The 23,092-nt window shown below is 42.4% G+C and overlaps 1 pseudogene; it reads right to left on the reverse strand.

Moving 5' to 3' along the window:
- The window catches only part of LOC136385685 (CCHC-type zinc finger nucleic acid binding protein pseudogene), a 119,837-nt pseudogene that overhangs the window by 79,342 nt on the left and 17,403 nt on the right, over positions 1–23,092 (reverse strand).

The raw sequence follows: 23,092 nt of genomic DNA on the forward strand, positions 1-23,092 counted from the left end.
CATTCCATTTTCCCATTCCAATTATTGGAGGTTATTTGAGCTTTTTTTTTGTATTTGATTTGAATTTATCTATTGTATTTAGGACACCATCTCTTTGAATACTTATTTTTGGTGGTTGATTTAAGGATTACAATATACATATTTAATGTCTTATATTCTTAGAATCACTATTTTACCGCTTTAAGTGTAACTTAGTATACACATATACAGAGTCCTTTACTCTTTTATGGACTTTGTCCCCTCAGAATTAATGTTTTGAAGCCCTTACCCTCTAAGTGTGTTGGTATTTGCAGATGGACCTTTGAGAGGTAACCTGATTTGGATGAAGTTTCAAGGTGGGGCCCAAATGATGGAGTCATGTCCTTTAATAAGTGGAAGAGAGACTACAGCTTTCACTTTCTCTATCTGTCATGTGAGAACACAATGAGAAGGAGGCCATTTACAAGCCAGAAAGAAGGCTCACTAGGGCCTTTATCATGGGACTGTCCAGCCTCCAAAACTGTGAGAAAAAATGTTTGTGGAGCAGACTCACACATTTTCTCCATGCTGGGAGATTCATATGTACTGTATTAGATCTACATATACTACTACAAAATCCATCATATAACACTGCAATTTCTTCTAAAGCACCAAATAAATTTTGAAAACTAAAATAGAGAAATAACCCATTGTGTCTACTATATTTATCATTTTCAATGCTGCTTTTATTTCCGATATTCTAGGTTTCCTTGTGGTATCACTCTCATGTCTGAAAAAAAATCTTTAACAATTCTTTTATAGAGTAGGTCTACTACAGAAAATTCTCTGGAAGACAATTTCAGTGGATATAGAATTGTTCTTTTATTTCAGTTATTTAAGTATGTCATACCAATTCATTCTTTCCTCCATGGTTTCTAATAAGTCTACTCATTTGAATCATTGATACCATAAAAATAACATGTCATATTTCTCTAGTTGTATTTCAGAATATTTTTTCCTCTTTAGTTTTCAGCACTTTCATTATGTGTATGGACCTGGATTATCTGTGTTGGTCCTCACTTCTTGTAGCATAGTTCTATAGCTGTTTCAAAGACTTTCTGGCCTGACCAGGTGGTGGCGCAGTGGATAGAGCATCGGACTGAGACACAGAGGACCCACGTTTGAAACCCTGAGGTCGTGAGCTTGAGTGAGGGCTCATCGGCTTGAGCACAGGCTCAACAGCTTGAGCGTAGGGTCGCTGGCTTGAAGCCCAAGGTCACTGGCGTGAGCAAGGGATCACTCACTATGCTGTAGCCCAGTGTTTTTCAACCAGTGTGCCGTGAGACATGGTCATGTGTGCCATGGGGAAATTAAACATGGGTCCCCAAACTACGGCCTGCGGAGGCTATTTATCCAGCCCGCCGCCAGCCACCTCCATCGAACATAAACATTTCCCCTCACAATCCCTCCAGCTATCAGCGACAGGAAGAGTGGAGGCACAGGGATGCTCACTGACCAATCACCTTCTAGGATTCATCCCGACCACTAGCGATGAACCAATAGTAGGCCGCCTCTCATCCACACCCAGGAAGGTCCTGCCCGGGATGCCGCGCACTTGTCATTGTGTACCCATGGCGAGTAGTTGAAGCTGCTACTCCTCCCCATGGTCCCGATATCTAATCCTGGTCAGGACTGGAGGTAAATGTTGTCACCACTAGATGAAGCCTCAGCCTCAGCTGGTTATGTCTATCCTGATGGTGTATATAGATATTTGACCTTTTTCTTTTTAAAAGAGGCCCCCGCAGAGGGTGATATACAATGCATCACAATGTTATCTAATTTTAAAGCTAAAGTTTGCTGATCTTCCTTTGGAGTTTTTGATTATCTGTTGCCAAGGAGTTCCCCATTCTGGCCAACAAAGCTATTTTGACATTGCTCCTGTTTTCAACCACATATCTATGTGAGCTGAGCTTCTCAAGCTTGACTGCGATAAAAACTAAAAACAGAGAGAGACTGAGAACTGTTGAAGAAGAGCTTCGTGTGTGTCTTTCTACCATTCCTGCCAGGATATCCCTTTTGTGTTCATCAAAACAGGCCCAGGTTTCACACTAAGTGAGCATAAATACATTTAGAAACTATATTATTAACTATATATATAATATGTACTGTGTTAGAGTGTCATTTTGATAGGTGGTGTGCCCCAGTTTTTTGTAAATGTTAAAAATGTGCTGTAGCTCAAACAAGGTTGAAAATCACTGCTGTAGCCCATCGGTGAAGGCAGACATGAGAAAGCAATCAATGAACAACTAAGGAGCTGCTTCTCATCTCTCTCCTTCCTGTCTGTCCCTGTCTCTGTCACACACAAAAAATTGTTTTTGATAATATGGGTCTCTTGATATTTCATATGAATTTTAGACTAGGTTTGTTTATTTTTACCCCAAAAAAAGGTCATTGAAATTCTGGTAAGTATTGCATTGAACCGATCGTTTTGGGTAGTATTCTCATTTTAGCAATATTAAATCTCCCAATCCATGAACACAGTATGTCTTTGCATTTATTTAGGTCTTCTTTAATTTCAGCAATACACCAAACACATTCACACTTCTTTCATATTTTAAGCAAGTGGCAAAGAACATGTTTACCAGCTTTACCATTTTTAAACTAAGCTTAACATTACATATTTAAACATTGTCAAAACTTACTATGTTGTGAGCATTCATGCATACCTAGAAAACATACTCTATATTCAACAAGAAGTGTGTTACCATTAATGCATAATATCTTAAACTACTAAATACTGAAAACAAAACTGAAATCATTAGGTAGGGTAGACAGTTGCCAGGGCGGGAAAAGGGAGGACAAAAGGGGGTTTATCTCACCCATTGAAAGAAGAAGTTAGGAGTCTTAAGGTCTGTCAAAACAAAATCACCGATGTTCATAGAGTCTCCAAACCCTGTATGTTAGTCCCAATGTCAGGGAAGGGGAGGCTTGAAACCCTGTATGTTAGTTCTGACAACAGGGAAACAAAGCCTTGAAGATAAGAATATATATAACTCCTAAGACCTCAACAGGCAGTGAGCTCAGACTAGCTGAGTTTGCTCGCTTGTGCCTTGTGCCAAGTGCATAGCTTTGCTTAACAAACTGCTTGCTTTGCTTAAACACTGCACCCAGCTTCTCCCCTGAATTCATTCTCATAAACCTGACAATAACCGAGGAGGGAGAAGTCCCCTTGACCTGGGATTTCTCTGGTGACATCTTTCTGGTTCTGTGACTTGGATCACAGACTTTGTACACATGGTTGCGTTCACTGACATCTTTCTGGTGCCAGGCCTCGGATCACAATAAATTTAATCTCTTCCAGGGACTTTTCTGCTTCTGTTCATCCTTTTCTGTGAACCAGAGAGGTGAATTATAGCAGAAGTATTGGACTTTATATGCAGGACTGTGTTCACTGACAGAAATAATAATTTTATAATGAGTGCTTGAGTTCGTTTGGGGTCCAAAGATTGAAGAGGCACTTCCTTTCTATGGTCCAGGTATGGACATTTTCTTTTTTTTTTTTTCTTTATTCATTTTTTTTTAAAGAGGAGAGAGGAAGAGGGGGGGGGAGGAGCTGGAAGCATCAACTCCCATATGTGCCTTGACCAGGCAAGCCCAGGGTTTCAAACCGGCGACCTCAGCATTTCCAGGTCAACGCGTTATCCACTGTGCCACCACAGGTCAGACCCAGGTACGGACATTTTCACCTGAGAGCCTAGCAGAGTGTCTGAGATTATTCCTGAGACGTGTAGGGGCCTCATAGGGACTTCCATTTCACTTGTAATTAATTACTTTGGCTCATCTGGAGATGCAAACAAAAGGATTGATCCATCCAGTGCCCCCAGCCACCCTGGGTGTTTTAGACATTAGGGAGAGACAACAAAACACATAAGAGAGTAAGGAATGTAATGACCCCTGGGAGTCCCGCTCACAAACAGCACACTTAGTTCCATCACACTAAATCCATTAGTCTTTCTATCTGTGGAACATGACCTCCAAAAAATAAGTTTAAGCCATAAATCGGGCACTGAATTGCTGCTGCACCTCTCCTCCCCATTTGGCTTTTGGCAGCTTTATCTGTACTTACACCCACCTTGTAGAATGTGTAAGTAGGAGTTTTGTTCCATCTGTCAGGCTGCAGACAGGAGACCTCGACAGGGACCTCATATATTTCGGAGATCACCTACGATTGGATTAGGAAATTCCCTCTTTAGTTTGCCTATATCGGAATTACCAGGACAAACATTGGCCAAAGGCCATTAACAGACATTTCTTGGCACGCCAGGTAGGCCAGAGGAGCAATAGCTCATAGTAAGAATTAAGAATTTCCTCCTCTCCCTAAGCAGGGGCAGGTACTGGGGTTTCCCCACTTGCCCGTTACTGCTCGTGAGTTTTCTGGTTACTATTTTCTCTCCTAATTCAAACAGTTTCAAATTTATTTTTTTATTTATTTAGGTTTTAAATTAGGATGACATCCTATACTCAACCTTTTTAAAAAATTTTTATTATTCATTTTAGTGAGAGGAAAGACACACAGGGGGGGGGGGAAGGGGGGGAAGAGCAAGAAGCATCAACTCCAGGCTAGCCCTGGGTTTCAAATCAGCAACCTCAGCCTTCTAGGTCAATGCACCACCACAGGTCAGGCTCAATTTTTTTTTTTTTTAAGATTTTTATTTATTGATTTCAGAGAAAGGACAGAGAGAAAGGAGGTGGAGGAAGGTACAGGAAGCATCAACTCATAGTACAGTAGTTGCTTCTCATATGTGCCTTTACCAGACAAGCCCCAGGTTTTGAACGAGGTTTATGCATTAGCAATTGTGCCACCACAGGTGAGGCTACTTTCAAATTTAAATCCAGAATCTCCCTCAGTGCCAGCTTTGAGCAGCTTTACACTGTTGCCTAGCAACAATCACCTATGAGTGCACATCAAGGGCCAGGCAGCTGCAGCCTGCTAGTCCCATGCACACGCCTCAGCTTGGTAGCAGAGAAGCCAGGGCCAGGAAGATTTGTATTAAACTAATTGAAAAATAATAATTTTTAAAAAAACCTCCGCAAAACTGAATTAATCTAAAGACAATGCAGAAAGCACAGACATTTCCTTTCTTACACTGAGTAATAAGAATAAAATTTTTATAATTTTTATTTCAGCAAGGAATCTGTAAGGAAAAGAAGTTAACCATTAGCAGGGCTATCATTTGCTTATGACTATTATGCATCTGAAGGAGTTAATTCCTTTTTAAAGGCCTGCAGAGCCTGACCTGTGGCAGTGCTGTGAAAAAAGCATCAACCTGGAAAATGCTGGAGTTGACAGTTACAAACCCCAGAATTGGCGAGTTAAGGCATATACAGGAGGCAACTACTATCAGTTGATGCTTTCTGCTCCTCCTCCTACCCCTTCTATCTTCTCTCTCTAAATAAAGTCAACAAATAAAACCTTATATAAAAAAAATAAAGGGCAGCAGAAAAGCTGGAAAAGAAGGTCAAAAAGGTAGATTACCATTGTAAGAATAGAGATGTGAGGGTAGCCCACAAGGTGAAGGGCTAGGATTAAGGATTCCTGAAAACCATGTCTGCCAGGGACTACCCAATCCAGAGGGTTTATAAAACATGGGGGAAAAATCGAGGGACACTCAATCTTTCCCATAATCTCCTCTATTCTAATAAAATTAGGAAACTAAGACTCAATATCAAAAAATACAACTCTGGGATGCATCCTTAAGGCCTGACCTGGCAGTGGCACTGTAGATAGAGTGTCAGCCAGGGATACTGAGGACCCAGGTTCAAAACCCAAGGTTGCCGGCTTGAGAGAGGGCTCATCCAGATTAAGAACAGGGTCAGTGGCTTGAGCACGGGGTCACCAGGTTGATCATGGGATCCTAGACATGATCCCACGGTCGCTGGCTTGAGCCCAAGGTTGCGGGCTTGAGCAAGGGGTCACTTGGTCTGCTGTTGCCCCCAGTCAAGGCACATATGAGAAAGTAATAAATGAACAATTAAGGTGCTGCAACGAAGAATTGATGCTTCTTATCTCTCTCCCTTCCTGTCTGTCTGTCCCTATCTGTCCCTCTCTCTGTCTGAAGAAACAAAAAAAGATTCCAATAAATTTATAAATAAATAGAAAAAGAATAACCTTAATCTTTGATCTGTCTTAAAAGAACATTAATCTAGTCCTCTAGGATGCTTTAACAACTTCTGAAGGCAAAACATTAAGGGAAAGGCAATACTTGATGCTAATGAGTTTATACCTACAAAGTGATAATTACCCACCAGGAACTGAGGCAGTTCCCTATAGAGTCCCTCATTAGAATTATAACACAGAAGATGGAATATGGTCAAGGGATCACATGCCTTTCTGTCTCTTACAGGGAATGAAAAATTCTCAAAAGGAAAGAAAAAAACTGTTTATAATAAACTAGCAGCCATTAACCAAGGGCCTCAGGAAAACCCAATAGCCTTTTTAGAAAGGCTGCGGGGCCTGACCTGTGGTGGCACAGTGGATAAAGCGTCGACCTGGAAATGCTGAGGTTGCCAGTTCGAAACCCTGGGCTTGCCTGGTCAAGGCACATACAGGAGTTGATGCTTCCAGCTCCTCCCCCCTTCTCTCTCTCTGTGTCTCTCCCTCTCCTGTCTAAAATGAATAAAGAAAAAATAAAGAAAAAATTAAAAAAAAAAAAAGAAAGAAAGGCTGGGGGAGGCTCTAATCAAACATACTAACCTAAATCCTACGGTTCCTGTGGAATGATAATAGTAAAGGACAAATTTATGACTCAATCGACCCTAGATTTTTCTCAGTGTTCTATAATAGAGATCAAGATGATAAGGAGAGAACCCTAGAAAAGGAAAAACATGTGGAAGAAAGCCAGGCTCAATTGGTAACTGCTCTACAGGGATAACAGCCTCAGGGTCCACAAAAGGGAAAACCCAAGGGCACTCACTCTGGCTACTGTCAAAAATGCGGAAATCCTGGTCACCAGAAGCAGAAATGTATTGGGACAAAGCCTCCCAGAACACCATGTCCTTGTGTCAAACGGCCATTGGAAGAGGGACTGTCCCAAGGACCGAAGGGACCCCAGGTCGGCATCCTTGGGTGCCATGGCCTTGAACTGGTGGGGCCCTACACTCCAGACAGTTGCCACTAGGAACATCTTCATAAAAGGGATAGAGCCAAGGGTAAGTAACCCTTCAAGTGGCAGAAAGGCCTATTTAATTTTCTTTTAGACACAGGAGCTGCCTTCTCTGTGTTAACCTCCAATCGGAGACCTCTCTCTTCTGATCACAATATCAAACAAGGAGTAGATACCATAAGCCAAACAAAACATTTTACTCTACTTCTACACTGCCTCTAAGAGGGGGAAGCCACCTTTGCACATCAATTTTTAGTTCTAGAACAGTGCCCTACTGCATTGTTAGACAGAAATATTTTAAGTAAAGTTAAGATTCAAGTAATTTTCTCAACAGACACCGTAGAACCTGTGCCTATTATGGCATTCATTAAAGGAAAGTCAACTAAGCCAGACTGGGAGGTGGCGCAGTGGATAGAGTGTCAGACTGGGATGCAAAAGACCCAGGTTCGAAACCCCGAGGTCACCAGCTTGAGTGAGGGCTCATCTGGTTTGAGCAAAAGCTCACCAGCTTGAACCCAAGGTCGCTGGCTCAAGCAAGGCATTACTCAGTCTGCTGAAGGCCCGTGGTCAAGGCACATATGAGAAAGCAATCAATGAACAATTAAAGTGTTGCATCGCGCAAAGAAAAACTAATGATTGATGCTTCTCATCTCTCCATTTCCTGTCTGTCTGTCCCTGTCTATTCCTCTCTCTGACTCTCTCTCTCTCTCTCTGTAAAAAAACAAACAACAAAAAAACTAAGCTTAAAAGAAAGTCAACTAAAAGTTATAAAAATGAAAAACACTTAATTCTCAATTTTGGGCAACAGAAATTCCTGGTCAAGCCCTTAAAGGTGAACCATTTACAATCAATTTAAAAGATCCAACCAATTTTCCTAATAGAAGACAATAACCCATTACTTTAGAGGCCAGGGAAGGGAAACAAAAAATCATTACTAACCTGACTAGGCAGTAGCGCAGTGGATAGAGCATCGAACTGGGGTGCAGAGGACCCAGGTTCGAGACCCTGAGGTCACCAACTTGAGCGCAGGCTCACCTGGTTTGAGCAAAAGCCCACCAGTTTGAATCCAAGGTCACTGGCTCTAGCAAGGGGTTACTAGATCTGCTGAAGGCCTGCGGTCAAGGCACATAAGAGGGCAATCAATGAACAACTAAGGTGTTGGAACACGCAACGAAAAACTAATGATTGATGCTTCTCATCTCTCTCCGTTCCTGTCTGTCTGTCCCTGTCTATCTCTCTCTCTGACTCACTCTCTGTCTCTGTAAAAAATAAATAAATTTTTTTAAAAAATCATTACTACATGCCTCAGTAATGGATTACTAGTATCTTGCAATTCTCCCTGTAATACTCTCATCTGCTAAAAAAAAAAGGATGGAACCTATAGATTAGTTCAAGATTTTTTTTTTATTTTTATTTATTCATTTTAGAGGAAAGAGAGAGACAGAGAGAGAGAGGAGAGAGAGACGAGGGGAGGAGCTGGAAGCATCAACTCCCATATGTGCCTTGACCAGGAAAGCCCAGGGTTTCGAACCGGCAACCTCAGCATTTCTAGGTCGACCCTTTATCCACTGCACCACCACAGGTCAGGCCTTAGTTCAAGATTTAAGGGCAATCAATGAGGTTGTTATTCCTATATATTCTGTAGTATCAAACACTTATACTATCTTGAGACAAATTCCTCCCCAAACTCAATGGTTCTCTGTACGAAACTTAAAGGATGCCTTCTTCTGCACTCCACTAAGAAAACTGGCACACACTCAAAGTGTTACCAAAAAACTCAAGTTCAGGCCCTGGCCGGTTGGCTCAGTGGTAAAGCGTCGGCCTGGCATGCAGAAGTCCCGGGTTCGATTCCCGGCCAGGGCACAAAGGAGAAGCGCCCATCTGCTTCTCCACCCTTCCCTCTCTCCTTCCTCTCTGTCTCTCTCTTCCCCTCCCGCAGCCGAGGCTCCATTCGAGCAAAGATGGCCCGGGCACTGGGGATGGCTCCATGACCTCTGCCCCAGGCGCTAGAGTGGCTCTGGTCGCAACAGAGAGACGCCCCAGAGGGGCAGAGCATCACCCCCTGGTGGGCAGAGCTTCGCCCCCTGGTGGGCGTGCCAGGTGGATCCCCGTCGGGCGCATGTGGGAGTCTGTCTGACTGTCTCTCCCGGTTTCCAGCTTCAGAAAAATACAAAAAACAAAACAAAAAAAAAAACCCTCAAATTCAGTTGGTCACTGCTCCAAAACCAATACTGAGAAACAATTATTGAGTAGAAAAGATAATTGTTTTGTTTTGTTTAGAGACAGAGAGTCAGAGAGAGGGATAGACAGGAACGGAGAGATGAGAAGCATCAATCATTAGTTTTTAGTTGCACGTTGTGACTTCTTAGTTGTTCATTGATTGCTTCCTCATATGTGCCTTGACCGCGGGCTTTCAGCAGACTGAGTAACCCCTTGCTGGAGCCAGCGACCCTGGGTCCAAGCTGGTGAGCTTTTTGCTCAAGCCAGATGAGCCTGCGCTCAAGCTGGAGACCTCGGGGTCCCGAACCTGTGTCCTTCCACATCCCAGTCCAACGCTCTATCCACTGTACCACCGCCTGGTCAGGCAAGATAATTGTTTTATTCAGGAAGCCAGCAGTCTGGAAAGACAGCAGACTAATTAATGTACAAAGACCACCTCCAAAGTTGCAGATTAAGTAGAAGAGTTTTAAAGGGGAAGAAAGGGGGCAAATAACAGGAGCTATGTGCAGGCCTGCACGCAGCCAGTATGTATTAATCATTTTCATGATTATTGTCCGGTCAGTTGCTGTTCGCAGCTCATCTGAACACATTCTTTCCTTCTACAAAACAAACTCATAAATTCTCCTGGTGACCCTGAAGCTATCACCACCTCCTTGACAAAGAAACACTTCAGGAATTTAATGACTGCATTCCTGAATGAGGAACCACTGCGCCACCTCACCCGCAGGTGTTGTAAAGTACCAAAAGCTACAGAATTAATATTAATATTTTGGGAGGCTTGAAGAACATTTTATTAATTTGAGTTAAGGTGCGCAGAGAATTTGTGAGAAATAGTCTCTGTACTGTGTGATTGGCATGACCAGGATAGCCCTTGGCATTGTATTGTAAATGCAAAGGGGAGGAAAACATGGATCCCCAGACATTCCACCACGCCTGTGGGGAAAGGGGTGAATGGCTAGCCAGGTACAGGGAGAGAAAAGCCAAAATAAACCTTTTCTTATAGCAATGAACCATTTGCGGGCATTTGTCCCCACAGAAACTACCTCTCCTATGTAAATGCGTGTGGTTAACACGTGTGACTCTGGACAGAGAGATAGCAGATAAACACTAGAAAATATAGGAATGCCTTTTAATATGTAAAAAGACATCTTTCTTCCATTGTGTTGACTTGTAAATTTTGTTTTCTCCAAAATAATGTATGGCTTGCAAATTGAACGTGGTCCTATCATGCCTCCTATCATGCCGGTTGGCCAAGCTAGACAATAAAGCTTTGATGTGTAATTGACGGACTTTGTCTGTGTCTTCAATGTTTCAGGTCTCTCCGGATTAGGCTTAACACTGAAAACAAAAGGAGATGAGCAGGAAGTCTTCAACATGTGAACAAAACCCTAATTATTAAATTAAATTGTAGCTGTCAAAAATACTAGGGGCTCGTCTAAAAATGGTATAGAGAACAAGCTTATGGTTGCCAGATGGGAAGGGGTTTCGGAAACTTGGCAAAAAAGGTGAAGGAGCCTGCCCAGGTGGTGGCACAGTGGATAGAGCATTGACCTGGGACTCTGAGGACCCAAGTTCTAAACACAGAGGTTGCTGGTTTGTGCACGGGATCATAGACATGATCCCATGGTGGCTGGCTTGAGCAAGGGGTCACTGGATAAGCTGGATCCTTGGTCAAGGCACATGAGAAGCAACTACTACAAGTTGGTGTTTCCTGGGCCCTGGCCGGCTGGCTCAGCGGTAGAGCGTCGGCCTGGCGTGCGGGGGACCTGGGTTTGATTCCCGGCCAGGGCACATAGGAGAAGCGCCCATCTGCTTCTCCACCCCCCCCCCTCCTTCCTCTCTGTCTCTCTCTTCCCCTCCCGCAGCCAAGGCTCCATTGGAGCAAAGATGGCCCGGGCGCTGGGGATGGCTCCTTGGCCTCTGCCCCAGGCACTAGAGTGGCTCTGGTCACGGCAGAGCGACGCCCCAGAGGGGCAGAGCATCGTCCCCTGGTGGGCGTGCCGGGTGGATCCCGGTCGGGCGCATGCGGGAGTCTGTCTGTCTCTCCCCGTTTCCAGCTTCAGAAAAATACCAAAAAAAAAAAAGTTGGTGTTTCCTGTTCTTCCCCTGTCCTCTCTCTTCCCTCTCTCTAAAATCAATAAATAAAACAATAAAAGAAAAAAGTACAAATTGGTAGTTTCAAAATAGTCATGGGTGTAGACAACAAAAGGGCCATATACTTAAGCCCGACAAGCTCAGGCGAGGCCAGCATGACAGACCCTACAAATTCAGAGACCAAAAGTAACCAGATAGGATGGTCTGAACATAAAATTCCTAACTAAAAGATGGGTAGTCATGTCCTATGCCTGTAGGTCAATCCTTATCTTAAGTGAGCCTATCTACTATGATTTTGCATCTAAAAAGATATACCTTTGAAATGTCAGAATAGCCCACCCACATCCTAGGATTGATCCCCAGTCAGAGCACACATGAGAAGCAAACATCTGCTTCTCTTTCCCTCCCTCTCCCCCTTCTCTCTCTCTTCCCCTCTCACAGCCAGTGGCTCAGTTGATTCTAGCATGGGTCCCATATGCGGATTGCCAGATAGATCCTGGTCGGTGCACACATGGGAGTCTGTCACACTTGCCAGATAGATCCTGGTCGGTGTGCACCTGGGAGTATGTCACACTATCTCCCTTACTCTCACTTAAAAAAAAAAAAAAATGTCATTAATAGTCTTGGCCAGATAACGTCCTGAAGTGCAAAAGTTGCCGGTTCGAAAACCTGGTCAGTGTACATACAGAAACAGATTGATGTTCCTGTCTGTCTCCTTTCTCTCAATAAAATCAATAAACATTAAAAAAAAAAAGTCAGCACAATCTCTCTCCTTTTCCTGATGCCTCAGGGCACACCCTCAGCACCAGAACACAAGACCACCAGAGTACAAGACTCTCTTATTGTTATCTTTTTCCCTGTTGATAGATACGTGTATTCCAAACTGCCCTCTTTTTTTTTTTTTTTTTTTTTTTTTTTTCTTTTTTTTCATTTTTCTGAAGCTGGAAACAGGGAGAGACAGTCAGACAGACTCCCGCATGCGCCCGACCGGGATCCACCCGGCACACCCACCAGGGGCGGTGCTCTGCCCCCCAGGGGGCGATGCTCTGCCCATCCTGGGCATCGCCATATTGCGACCAGAGCCACTCTAGCGCCTGAGGCAGAGGCCACAGAGCCATGCCCAGCGCCCGGGCCATCTTTGCTCCAATGGAGCCTTGGCTGCGGGAGGGGAAGAGAGAGACAGAGAGGAAAGTGCGGCGGAGGGGTAGAGAAGCAAATGGGCGCTTCTCCTATGTGCCCTGGCCGGGAATCGAACCCGGGTCCTCCGCACGCTAGGCCGACGCTCTACCGCTGAGCCAACCGGCCAGGGCCCAAACTGCCCTCTTGACAATCAGCTTATCTGTCAGACCTCACCCTTACTGGACTATTGCCCCTGAGACAGAGGAATTCCAAAAAGCTGACAAGCTGCCCCAAGGAGGGGCTCCGGACACACCAGGACTTTTGATTCAACACCCACATGCTCGAAGCCCCCCAAGGAGGAGCATTCCGGACATACCAGGACTTTTGATTCAACACCCACATGCTCAAAGCCCCCCAAGGAGGAGCATTCCGGACATACCAGACTTTTGCCTCAGTATCCCCTCAGGCTCTCCCAAACAGTAAATAACTCTCCTCTAGTCTGTAACCGGTGCTCTTCTCCCCAGGAGAAGTGGCCGGCAGGGTTCCTTTCTTCCTTTCAATAAAGCCTGTTACTCTGGTCTTTCGGGCTCCCATGGATTCCAACACCTGTATACCATCTCTACATGCAGTAAATGTTAATTACTAACTATCCTGTACCCACCAACATAAAAGAAGTATGTGTCTCTCCATTATACTTTTTATCTAATCTCAGAGATTTCCCCACTTTGCTTCCTTAATCTACCTACCACTAATGGATTTCATGTAAATTCCTTACATCTTTTCTTTTGATTATTCTTGAGCTGCAAAACTGCCATTCTCGAGAGCACTGTCTCAATCTGTTGAGATAGTTTCCCTGCAACTGTCCTCAGTTTGGCTCAAATAAACTCATAAAAATTCTCTACAGCTCTGGACACTTCTTATATCAACAAAGGGATGTAAAATATAGTATAGGGAATATGATCAATAATACTGTAATAACTATGTATGGTACCAGGTAGGTTCTGGACTTACTGGAGGGGAACACTTGCTGAATTATGTGAATACCTGACCTTTACGCTATTAAAATAATCTTGAATGAAAACTTTAACTGAAAAGTAAAAATTTTAAAAATAAAAATCACACATACAAAAAGGATTTATACATTAGAAACTACAAACTACTGTTTGGAGAAATTAAAGGAAATGTATGAAAATTATGTTCATGAAGTGAAATAAGTAAATCAGAAAAAACTAAGAACTATATGATTCCATACATAGATGAGACATAAAAATGAGACTCCGGTACATAAACAATAGTGTGATGGTTATGGGGGAGGGGGGGGGACAAAGAAACCAGATAGAAGGTGACGGAAGACAATTTGACTTTTGGTGAGGGGTATGCAATATCAAACGTCAAAATAACCTGGAGATGTTTTCTCTGAACATATGTACCCTGATTTATCAATGTCACCCCATTAAAATTGATAAAACAAAAACAAAACTTATGTTCATGAATTGGAAGATGCAAAATTATTATGAAGACAACCATCACCAATCTTAATTATAAAGTCAATGCAATCTATATCAAAATCGCAGCAGGCCTCTTTTTTTATAAAAATAAAAAATAGCACACTGATCCTAAATGTAAGGGATGCAGAATAGCCAAAACAATTTTTTAAAAAATCATTAGGAGTTTCAACACCATATTTTAAAACTGGCTTTAAAGTTAGAGTAAAAAAAAGACAGTCTGGCATTGATAAAAAAAAATTAGAGAGCCTGACCAGGCGGTGGCTCAGTGGATAGAGCGTTGGACTGGGATCCTGAGGACCCAGGTTCGAGACCCCGAGGTCGCCAGCTTGAGCGCGGGCTCATCTGGTTTGAACAAAACCTCACCAGCTTGGACCCAAGGTCGTTGGCTCAAGCAAGGGGTTACGTGGTCTGCTGAAGGCCCGTGGTCAAGGCACGTATGAGAAAGCAATCAATGAACAACTAAGGTGTCGCAGTGCTCAACGAAAAACTAATGACTGATGCTTCTCATCTCTCCGTCCCTGTCTATCCCTCTCTCTGACTCTCTGTCTCTGTAAATAAATTTAAAAAAAAAAAAAAAATTAGAGAAAATAAGTGATATACCAGACTTCATCAAAATTAAAAATATTAATACTAGAAAGAGACTATAGAAAATGAAAAGACAAGCCACATAGTGAAAAATAAATATTAGTAAACCATATTCCTGATAAAGGACTTGTGTCCAAAACATATATACATACATTTATATATATAAAAGTTCTACAATGCAATAACAAAAAAATTAGAAATGGAGAAAAAGTTTAAAACTATTCCACCAAATACATATGAATGAGAAACAAGCAAATAAAATGCTTAATCTAATTAGAACTTAAGGAAATAGAAAGTAAAACCACAATGAAACAACATTTCACACAAACTAAGATGGTTGTAATAAAAAACAGGCAATAACAAGTGATTGTAAGGATATGGAAGTATGTGAACTCTCATTATGTTGCAGGTAGGACTGTAAAATCTGTAGTACACCCACCTTGGAAAACAGGCAGTTTCTTTGAAAGCTAAATATTACCCTATAACCCAACTAGTCTACTCCAAATAATCTATATCAGAGAAATGAAAACATACATTTATATCAATGTTCATAGCAACTTTTATTAATAATAGCCAAGAGGAAAAAAGGGAAATAATTCAACGTTTTGTTTAGTGCTGAATGGAGAAACAAAATTGTGGTGGTATTTATGAAACTGAATAATATTCAGCACTAAAAAGGAAATAAAATAGTTATATATGCTACCACAAGAATAAACCTCAAAAGGATTTTTAGTAAGTGAAGAAAGCTAAACTCAGTATCATATACAGTGTGTCTGTAAAGTCATGGTGCAATTTTGACCGGTCACTGGAAAGCAACAAAAGACGATAGAAATGTGAAATCTGCACCAAATAAAAGGAAAACCCTCCCAGTTTCTGTAGGATGATGTGGCAGCATGTGCGCATGTGCAGATGATGACGTAACACCGTGTATACAGCAGAGCAACCCACGGCCATGCCAGTCGAGATGTGGACAGTACAGAGGAAAGTTCAGTGTGTTCTGTGGCTCACTAAATTCGAATCCGTGACCAAAGTGCAACGTGAATATCAGCGCATTTATAACGAAGCGCCACCACATAGGAATAACATTACTCGGTGGGATAAGCAGTTGAAGGAAACCGGCAATTTGGTGGAGAAACCCCGTTCTGGTAGGCCATCAGTCAGTGACGAGTCTATAGAGGCTAAAAGGCAGGGGTCTCAAACTCGCGGGCCGCATGCGGCCCGCCGAACAATTTTGTGCAGCCCGCAGACTAATCCACGAAGTTCAAAATATTTTGGATAAATTTAAGTAAGCCTGTGGATTAGTCTGCGGGCCACACAAAATTGTTCGGCGGGCCGCGAGTTTGAGACCCCTGTTATATGGGATAGCTACCTAAGGAGCCCTAAAAATTCTGTGTGAGCCCACATTGAACTGCACTGAATAGGTATGAAACTGGGAGAGTTTTCCTTTTATTTGGTGCAGATTTCACATTTCTATTGTCTTTTGTTGCATGTTTCTTTTATATGAAATAGTCAGAAAAGGCTAATCTTTAGAGCTCAATGACACCCTGTACTGGGGATGGGGACAGGACTGACTATAAACAATGATTTAAACAACTGCAGGCCTAACCTGTGGTGGTGCAGTGGGTAAAAGCGTTGACCTGAAACGCTGAGGTCGCCGGTTCGAAACCCCAGGCTTGCCTGGTCAAGGCACATATGGAAGTTGATGCTTCCTGTTCCTCCCTCTATTCTTTCTATCTCTTTCTTCTCTCTGTCTCTCTCTCTCTCTGTGTCTCCTCTCTCTAAAAAGATGAATAAATAAAATGTAAAAAATAAATAAATAAATTGTAAACAACTGCAAATTTCTCATCAGAAACCATAAAGGAAAAATATGGTCGAAAAATATCGGCCCTGGCCGGTTGGCTCAGTGGTAGAGCGTCGGCCTGGTATGCAGAAGTCCCGGGTTCGATTCCGGGCCAGGGCACACAGGAGAAGCGCCCATCTGCTTCTCCACCCCTCCCCCTCTCCTTCCTCTCTGTCTCTCTCTTCCCCTCCCACAGCTAGGCTCCATTGGAGCAAAGATGGCCCAGGTGCTGGGGATGGCTCCTTGGCCTCTGCCCCAGGCGCTAGAGTGGCTCTGGTCACAACAGAGTGACGCCCCCTGGTGGGCAGAGCTTCGATCCCTGGTGGGCGTGCCGGGTGGATCCCGGTCAGGCACATGCGGGAGTCTGTCTGACTGTCTCTCCCCATTTCCAGCTTCAGAAAAATAAAAACAAAAAAAAAGAAAGAAAAATATCTTTAAAGTGCTGAAAAAACATATATAATACCTCTTAACCAAATGAAAATGTTCTTAAGGAATGAAGGTGAAAAGAACACATTCTTAGATAAAAAGAAACAAAGAGCCTGACCTGTGGTGGCGCAGTGGATAAAGCATCGACCTGGAATGCTGAGGTCGCCAATTCAAAACCCTGGGCTAGCCTGGTCAAGGCACTTATGGGAGTAAAAACTTCTTGCTCCTCTCCTCTTTCTCTCTCTCTCTCTTTGTCTAAACTGAATAAAATCTAAACAACAAAAAAATAGAAATAAAGAGACTTTATCTCAAGCAGAGCTGAGATGAAGTGTTAGCATTCTTTAATCTAAAGGTAAAAGCTAGTATTCTTAGGAATAAAGAAAAAACAAGCCTGACCTGTGATGGCACAGTGGATAAAGCGTTGACCTGGAACACTGAGGTTGCAGGTTTGAAATACTGGTCTTGCTAGTCAGGGCACATATAGGAGTTAATGTTTCCTGCTCCTTTCCCCCTTCTCTCTCTCTCTCTCTCTCTCTTCCTTTCTTTCTCTCTCTCCTCTAAAAATGAATAAATAAAATAAAAATTAAAAAAAGAAAAGAAAGAAAAAACAACAGCCTGACTAGGGGCGGCATAATGAATAGCACATTGGCCTGGGATGCAGAAGACCCAGGTTTGAAATCCCGAGGTCACCAGCTTGAGCACAGGCTCACCATCTTAAGCGCAGCGTTGCTGGCTTAAAGTGTGGGATCACAGACATGACCCATGGTCACTGGCTTAAAGCCCAAGGTCGGTGGGTTGAAACCCAAGGTCACTGACTTGAGCCCAAGGTTGTTGGCTTGAACAAGGAAGGGGTCATTGGCTCAGCTGTAGCCTCTTGGTCAAGACCCATAAGAGAAAGCAATCAATGAACAACTAAGGTGCCACAACTATGCGGTCATGCTTCTCATCTCTCTCCCTTTCTTCCTGTCTGTCCCTATCTGTCCCTCTCTGTCTCTGTCACACACACACAAAACTGGTAAATAACTGAGTAAAAATATAAGACTATTTTAAATCCTTTTCAGTTCTTTAAAATATGTATGACTCTTGAAAACAAAAATCTTAGCACAGTCTAATGAGCTTTCAAAATGTAAAGGCTTCTATTTTACCTGAAGTGGTAAGGCATTAAACTTACATAAACTGTTAAGTGATTGCAAGATATGTGTATTGTAATCCCTACAGCACAAAATAAATGAGATGTAACCAAAAAGTGTAAAAGAACATTAAAACAGAATACTAAAATACATTCAAGTAATGAAAAGAGAAAAAGGAGAAACAGAAATGAGAAGAGAAAAAAAGTAACAAAGAAGACAAAGCTCACATATGTAGAAAGCTAGAAATAGCATCACTACTTCCCCTAATAAAAAAGCTTGACAACTACAAATTAATGATTTTCTTGACCTTAGACATAAAGTCATAGACAAAGAATTATACAGAAATTTAGAAAAGGGAAGGGAAAAACATAATCTGAGCATTTGACTACTGGAATGAACACCACAGAAAGTCATATTAGTAGCAGGTAGAAAGAAGGTTAAACTAAAAATTATAATGAACTACTAAAGGCCAAGTGTGGGTTACCAGAATAAGGGACTACCACAGTGTCTGTGTCACGTGGCAAAGCTGTTTTTCCTGGTGACCCTGATTATATCCAGTATCTTATAGACTATATGCATAGGCCTGCTTGGTCTTCTCTATCCTGGACTTTTGTTATGCTTTTTAGTTGTGCTTTGAGTTTTTCTGTCCATTTTATTTAATGTACCAACTAGACACACAATGCAGTTGAATATATATATTGCACAAAAAGGCTTAGCAGTAGAGTGTCAGCCCAGCATGTGGACATCCTGGTTCGATTCCCTGTCAAGGTACACAGGAGAGGCAACCATCTGCTTCTCCCCCTCTTCTCCTCCCACAGCCATGGCTCAAATAAGCAAGTTGGCCCCAGGTGCTAAGGATGGCTCCATGGCCTCGCCTGAGGCACTAAAAATAGCTCAGATCAAGCAACAAAGCAGCAGCCCCAGATTGGCAGAACATGAGCCCCAAACAGGGGCTGCTGGATGGATCCCAGTCAGGGCACATATGGGAGTCTGCCTCTCCACCTCCCTGCCTCTCACTTGATAAAAAATAAATAAAATGAATAAAAAGATTTAAAGATAAAAATAAATAAATATATTGATATAGGCAAATTAAAAGTAAAGGAATGTACACCATTCAAACAGCAATCAAACCCAAAATCTCTATATACATTAAAGACAAAAATAGATTTCAAAGCAAAGAAAATTAACTGATTGGATAAAGCCTTAAACTAGAATGCTGAGGTCACTGGTTCGAAATCCCTGGCTTGCTTGATCAAGGCACAGATGGGAGTTGATGCTTCCTGCTCCTCCCTACCTTCTCTCTCTCTCTCTCTCTCTCTCTCCCTCCCTCTCTCTTTTTCTCTCTCTCTCTCTCCCTCCCTCTCTCTCCACCCTCTATAAAATGAATAAATTTTAAAAAAGAAAAAGAAAATTAACAGTGATGAGGGGGAATACATAATGATAAAAAAAGAATCAATGCAACAAAAAGCAATAGCAATGCCACTTGTATATGCACCTAAAAGTGCTTCAAAACATATGAACAAAACCTGACAAAATTAAACAAGAAATAAAAAAGTATCCTTAATCACTGCAGCAATTCTCTGCTACTATTAGAATGGAAGGGCAGAAAATCATCCAAGGTAAAGAAGACTGAACAAGATCAACAACAAAAAATCTTTTCGGTGATTATACAACACTCCAAACAAAAACCGAAATTCACATTCTTTATGTTTCTTTTCTTTTCTTTTTTTTTTTTGACAGAGAGAGAGAGAGTCAGAGAGAGGGACAGATAGGGACAGACAGACAGGAAGGAAGAGAGATGAGAAGCATCAATTTTTAGCTGCGGCACCTTAGTTGTTCATTGGTCGTTTGTTCATTGATTGCTTTCTCATATGTGCCTTAACATGGGGTGGGCACTATAGCAGAGCGAGTGACCCCTTGCTCAAGCCAGCGACCTTGGGCTTCAAGCCAGCGACCTTTGGGCTCCAGCCAGCAACCTTGGGGTCATGTCTATGATCCCATGCTCAGGCCAGTGACCCCGCACTCAAGCCGGATGAGCCCACACTCCAGCTAGCAGCCTCAGGGTTTCAAACCTGCGTCATCGGTGTCCCATTCCAATGCACTATCCATTGTGCAACGGCCTGGTCAGGCACATTCTTTTGAAATACATTTGTCACATTCACATAGAGAAAAGCCTAACATACCTTTCAAATAACTGAAATTATTTAATGTATTTTTTCAAACCAGAATGTAACTAGAAATAAAAAGATGACAAGAAAGTCTCTAAACTTAAAAAAATTCCAAAACCAGTATTACTTTTCATTCTCAAAGTTAAATCTTTTAGCCTGACCTGTGGAGGCTTAGTGGATAGAGAATCAACCTGGAACACTAAGGTCACTGGTCCAAAACCATAGGCTTGTCTGTCAAGGTACCATATGGGAGTTGATGCTTCCTGCCCCTCCCCTACTTTTGTATCTCTCTTCTGGTGCAGTGGATAGAGTGTGGACTGGGATGTGGAGGACCCAGGTTCAAGACCCCGAGGTAGCCAGCTTGAGCGCGGGCTCATCTGGTTTGAGCAAGGCTCACCAGCTAAAGCTCAAGGTCGCTGGCTTGAGCAAGGGACCACTCGGTCTGGTGAAGGCCCACGGTCAAGGCACATATGAGAAAGCAATCAATGAACAACTAAGGTGTCGCAACGAAAAACTGATGATTGATGCTTCTCATCTCTCTCCGTTCCGGTCTGTCTGTCTGTCCCTATCTATCCCTCTTTCTGACACTCTGTCAAAAAAAAAAAATCTTTTATGCTATATCTTTCATTCTTCAACTTAACATCTTCACAATAACGGTTTTAAAGTCCTTAAACCATTAATTCTATCATGTCATTCCACAGTCAGCTTCAATTTATAGATTGTTCCCTTATTTTCCAGATATATACTGCTCACAAAAATTAGGGGGTAAAATATTTTACAGCTTCATATTCATTTTGAAATAGGTGTATCCCCTAATTTTTGTGAGCAGTATATATAAGCCTATTTTTTAAAAATCAGCTTTACTCAATTTTCAAAGCAAAACTTTTGCTACCTTCCCACTGTTTTCCAACATACTGGTAATTAAAAATTACTGGCGCCTGACCAGGCGGTGGCGCAGTGGATGGAGCATCAGACTGGGATGCGGAGGACCCAGGTTTGAGACCCCGAGGTCGCTAGCTTGAGTGTGGGCTCATCTGGTTTGAGTAGAGCTCACCAGCTTGGACCCAAGGTCTCTGGCTTGATCCAGGGGTTACTCGGTCTGATAAAGACCCACGGTCAGGGTACATGTGAGAAGGAAATCAATGAACAACTAAGGCATTGTAACGAAAAACTGATGATTGATGCTTCTCATCTCTCTCCATTCCTGTCTGTCTGTCCCTATCTATCCCTCTCTCTGACTCTCTTGTCTCTGTAAAAAAATAAAAATTTACTGGCATAAGATGGTTATAGAATCTGATTTTAAACAATGAAAAATGGCAGAAGATCTGAAAAGACACTTTTCCAAAGACATGCAAAAGGGCAAGTATGTGATATGATACCTGCCATTTTTAATCATCGAAAAATACAAATCAAAATCACAATGAGATATCTCCTCATGTCTCTCAGAAAGCTATTATCAACACAACAAACAAGTGTTGGAGAGAATGTAGAGAAAAAGAAACCCTAATACACTGCTGGTGGGAATGTAAATTGGTATAGCCACAATAAAAAACCATACGTAAGTTCCTAAAAAAATTAAAAATAGAACTACTATATGACCCACAATCACTCTTCTGGTATCCGAAAAAAAATTTTTTTTTTTTTGTATTTTTCTGAAGCTGGAAACAGGGAGAGACAGTCAGACAGACTCCCCCATGTGCCTGACTGGGATCCACCCGGCAGGCCCACCACGGGGCGACGCTCTGCCCACCAGGGGGCGATGCTCTGCCCCTCCGGGGTGTCGCTCTGTTGCGACCAGAGCCACTCTAGCACCTGGGGCAGAGGCCAAGGAGCCATCCCCAGCGCCCGGGCCATCTTTGCTCCAATGGAGCCTCGGCTGCGGGAGGGGAAGAGAGAGACAGAGAGGAAGGAGAGGGGGAGGGGTGGAGAAGCAGATGGGCGCTTCTCCTGTGTGCCCTGGCCGGGAATCGAACCCGGGACTTCTGCACGCCAGGCCGATGCTCTACCACTGAGCCAAACGGCCAGGGCTGAAAAATTTTTAAATGTTTATTTATAAAGATATATATATATATATATATATATATATATATATATATATATATACACACACACACACCCCTATGTTCACTGCAGCACTATACATGATAGCCCAGATATGAAAACAACCTAAATGTCCTTCAATAGATGACTGGAAAGATAGAATGTGGTACAAATATACAATAGACGATTACCAAGCCATAAATACTACCATTTGTGAAAAAACAGTGACTCTCACGCTAAGCGAAATAAGATGGAAAAGGACAAGAACCATGTAAATTCACTTATAGGAAATATATAACAGAAAGCAACAAACAAAACAAACAAATGCATAGACTAGAGACAACAGACGAGTGGTTATCACAAGGGAAAGGGTGGATGGGGAAGGATAAAGAGGGTAAACAGCCAAACATATGGTGACAGAGGGAATCTTGACTTTGGGTGTTGACTTTGGGTGTACACAGTGCAATGCAGAGATGATGTGTATTATAGAATTGTATATTTGAAACTTATGTTATGAACCAATGTCACACAAAAAATTTAATTTAAAAAATTTATCTTTATTTACTTCCTTTTATCGTATTTGTAGACCAGCAATTTTCAAATGGTCTAGCACAAGAACTTCTGAAACATGCAATACCAGACTATTTACTCAGGGTCACTGATCTCTTTTTCCTGACATTGTCAAATAAAAAGGAGACAACACCCAACACAATAATAGTTGTCCAGTGTGAATGAATTAAAATTATACCTATCATAGAGTATCAGAAGGAGGAGAGCAAAATTTTGAGAACATGGTTGAAAAAATGACTGAAAACTACCCTTTATGAGGAAAGAAAAAAAA

Source organism: Saccopteryx leptura, chromosome X (genome assembly GCF_036850995.1).
Source record: "Saccopteryx leptura isolate mSacLep1 chromosome X, mSacLep1_pri_phased_curated, whole genome shotgun sequence".
Classification (NCBI taxonomy): domain Eukaryota; kingdom Metazoa; phylum Chordata; class Mammalia; order Chiroptera; family Emballonuridae; genus Saccopteryx; species Saccopteryx leptura.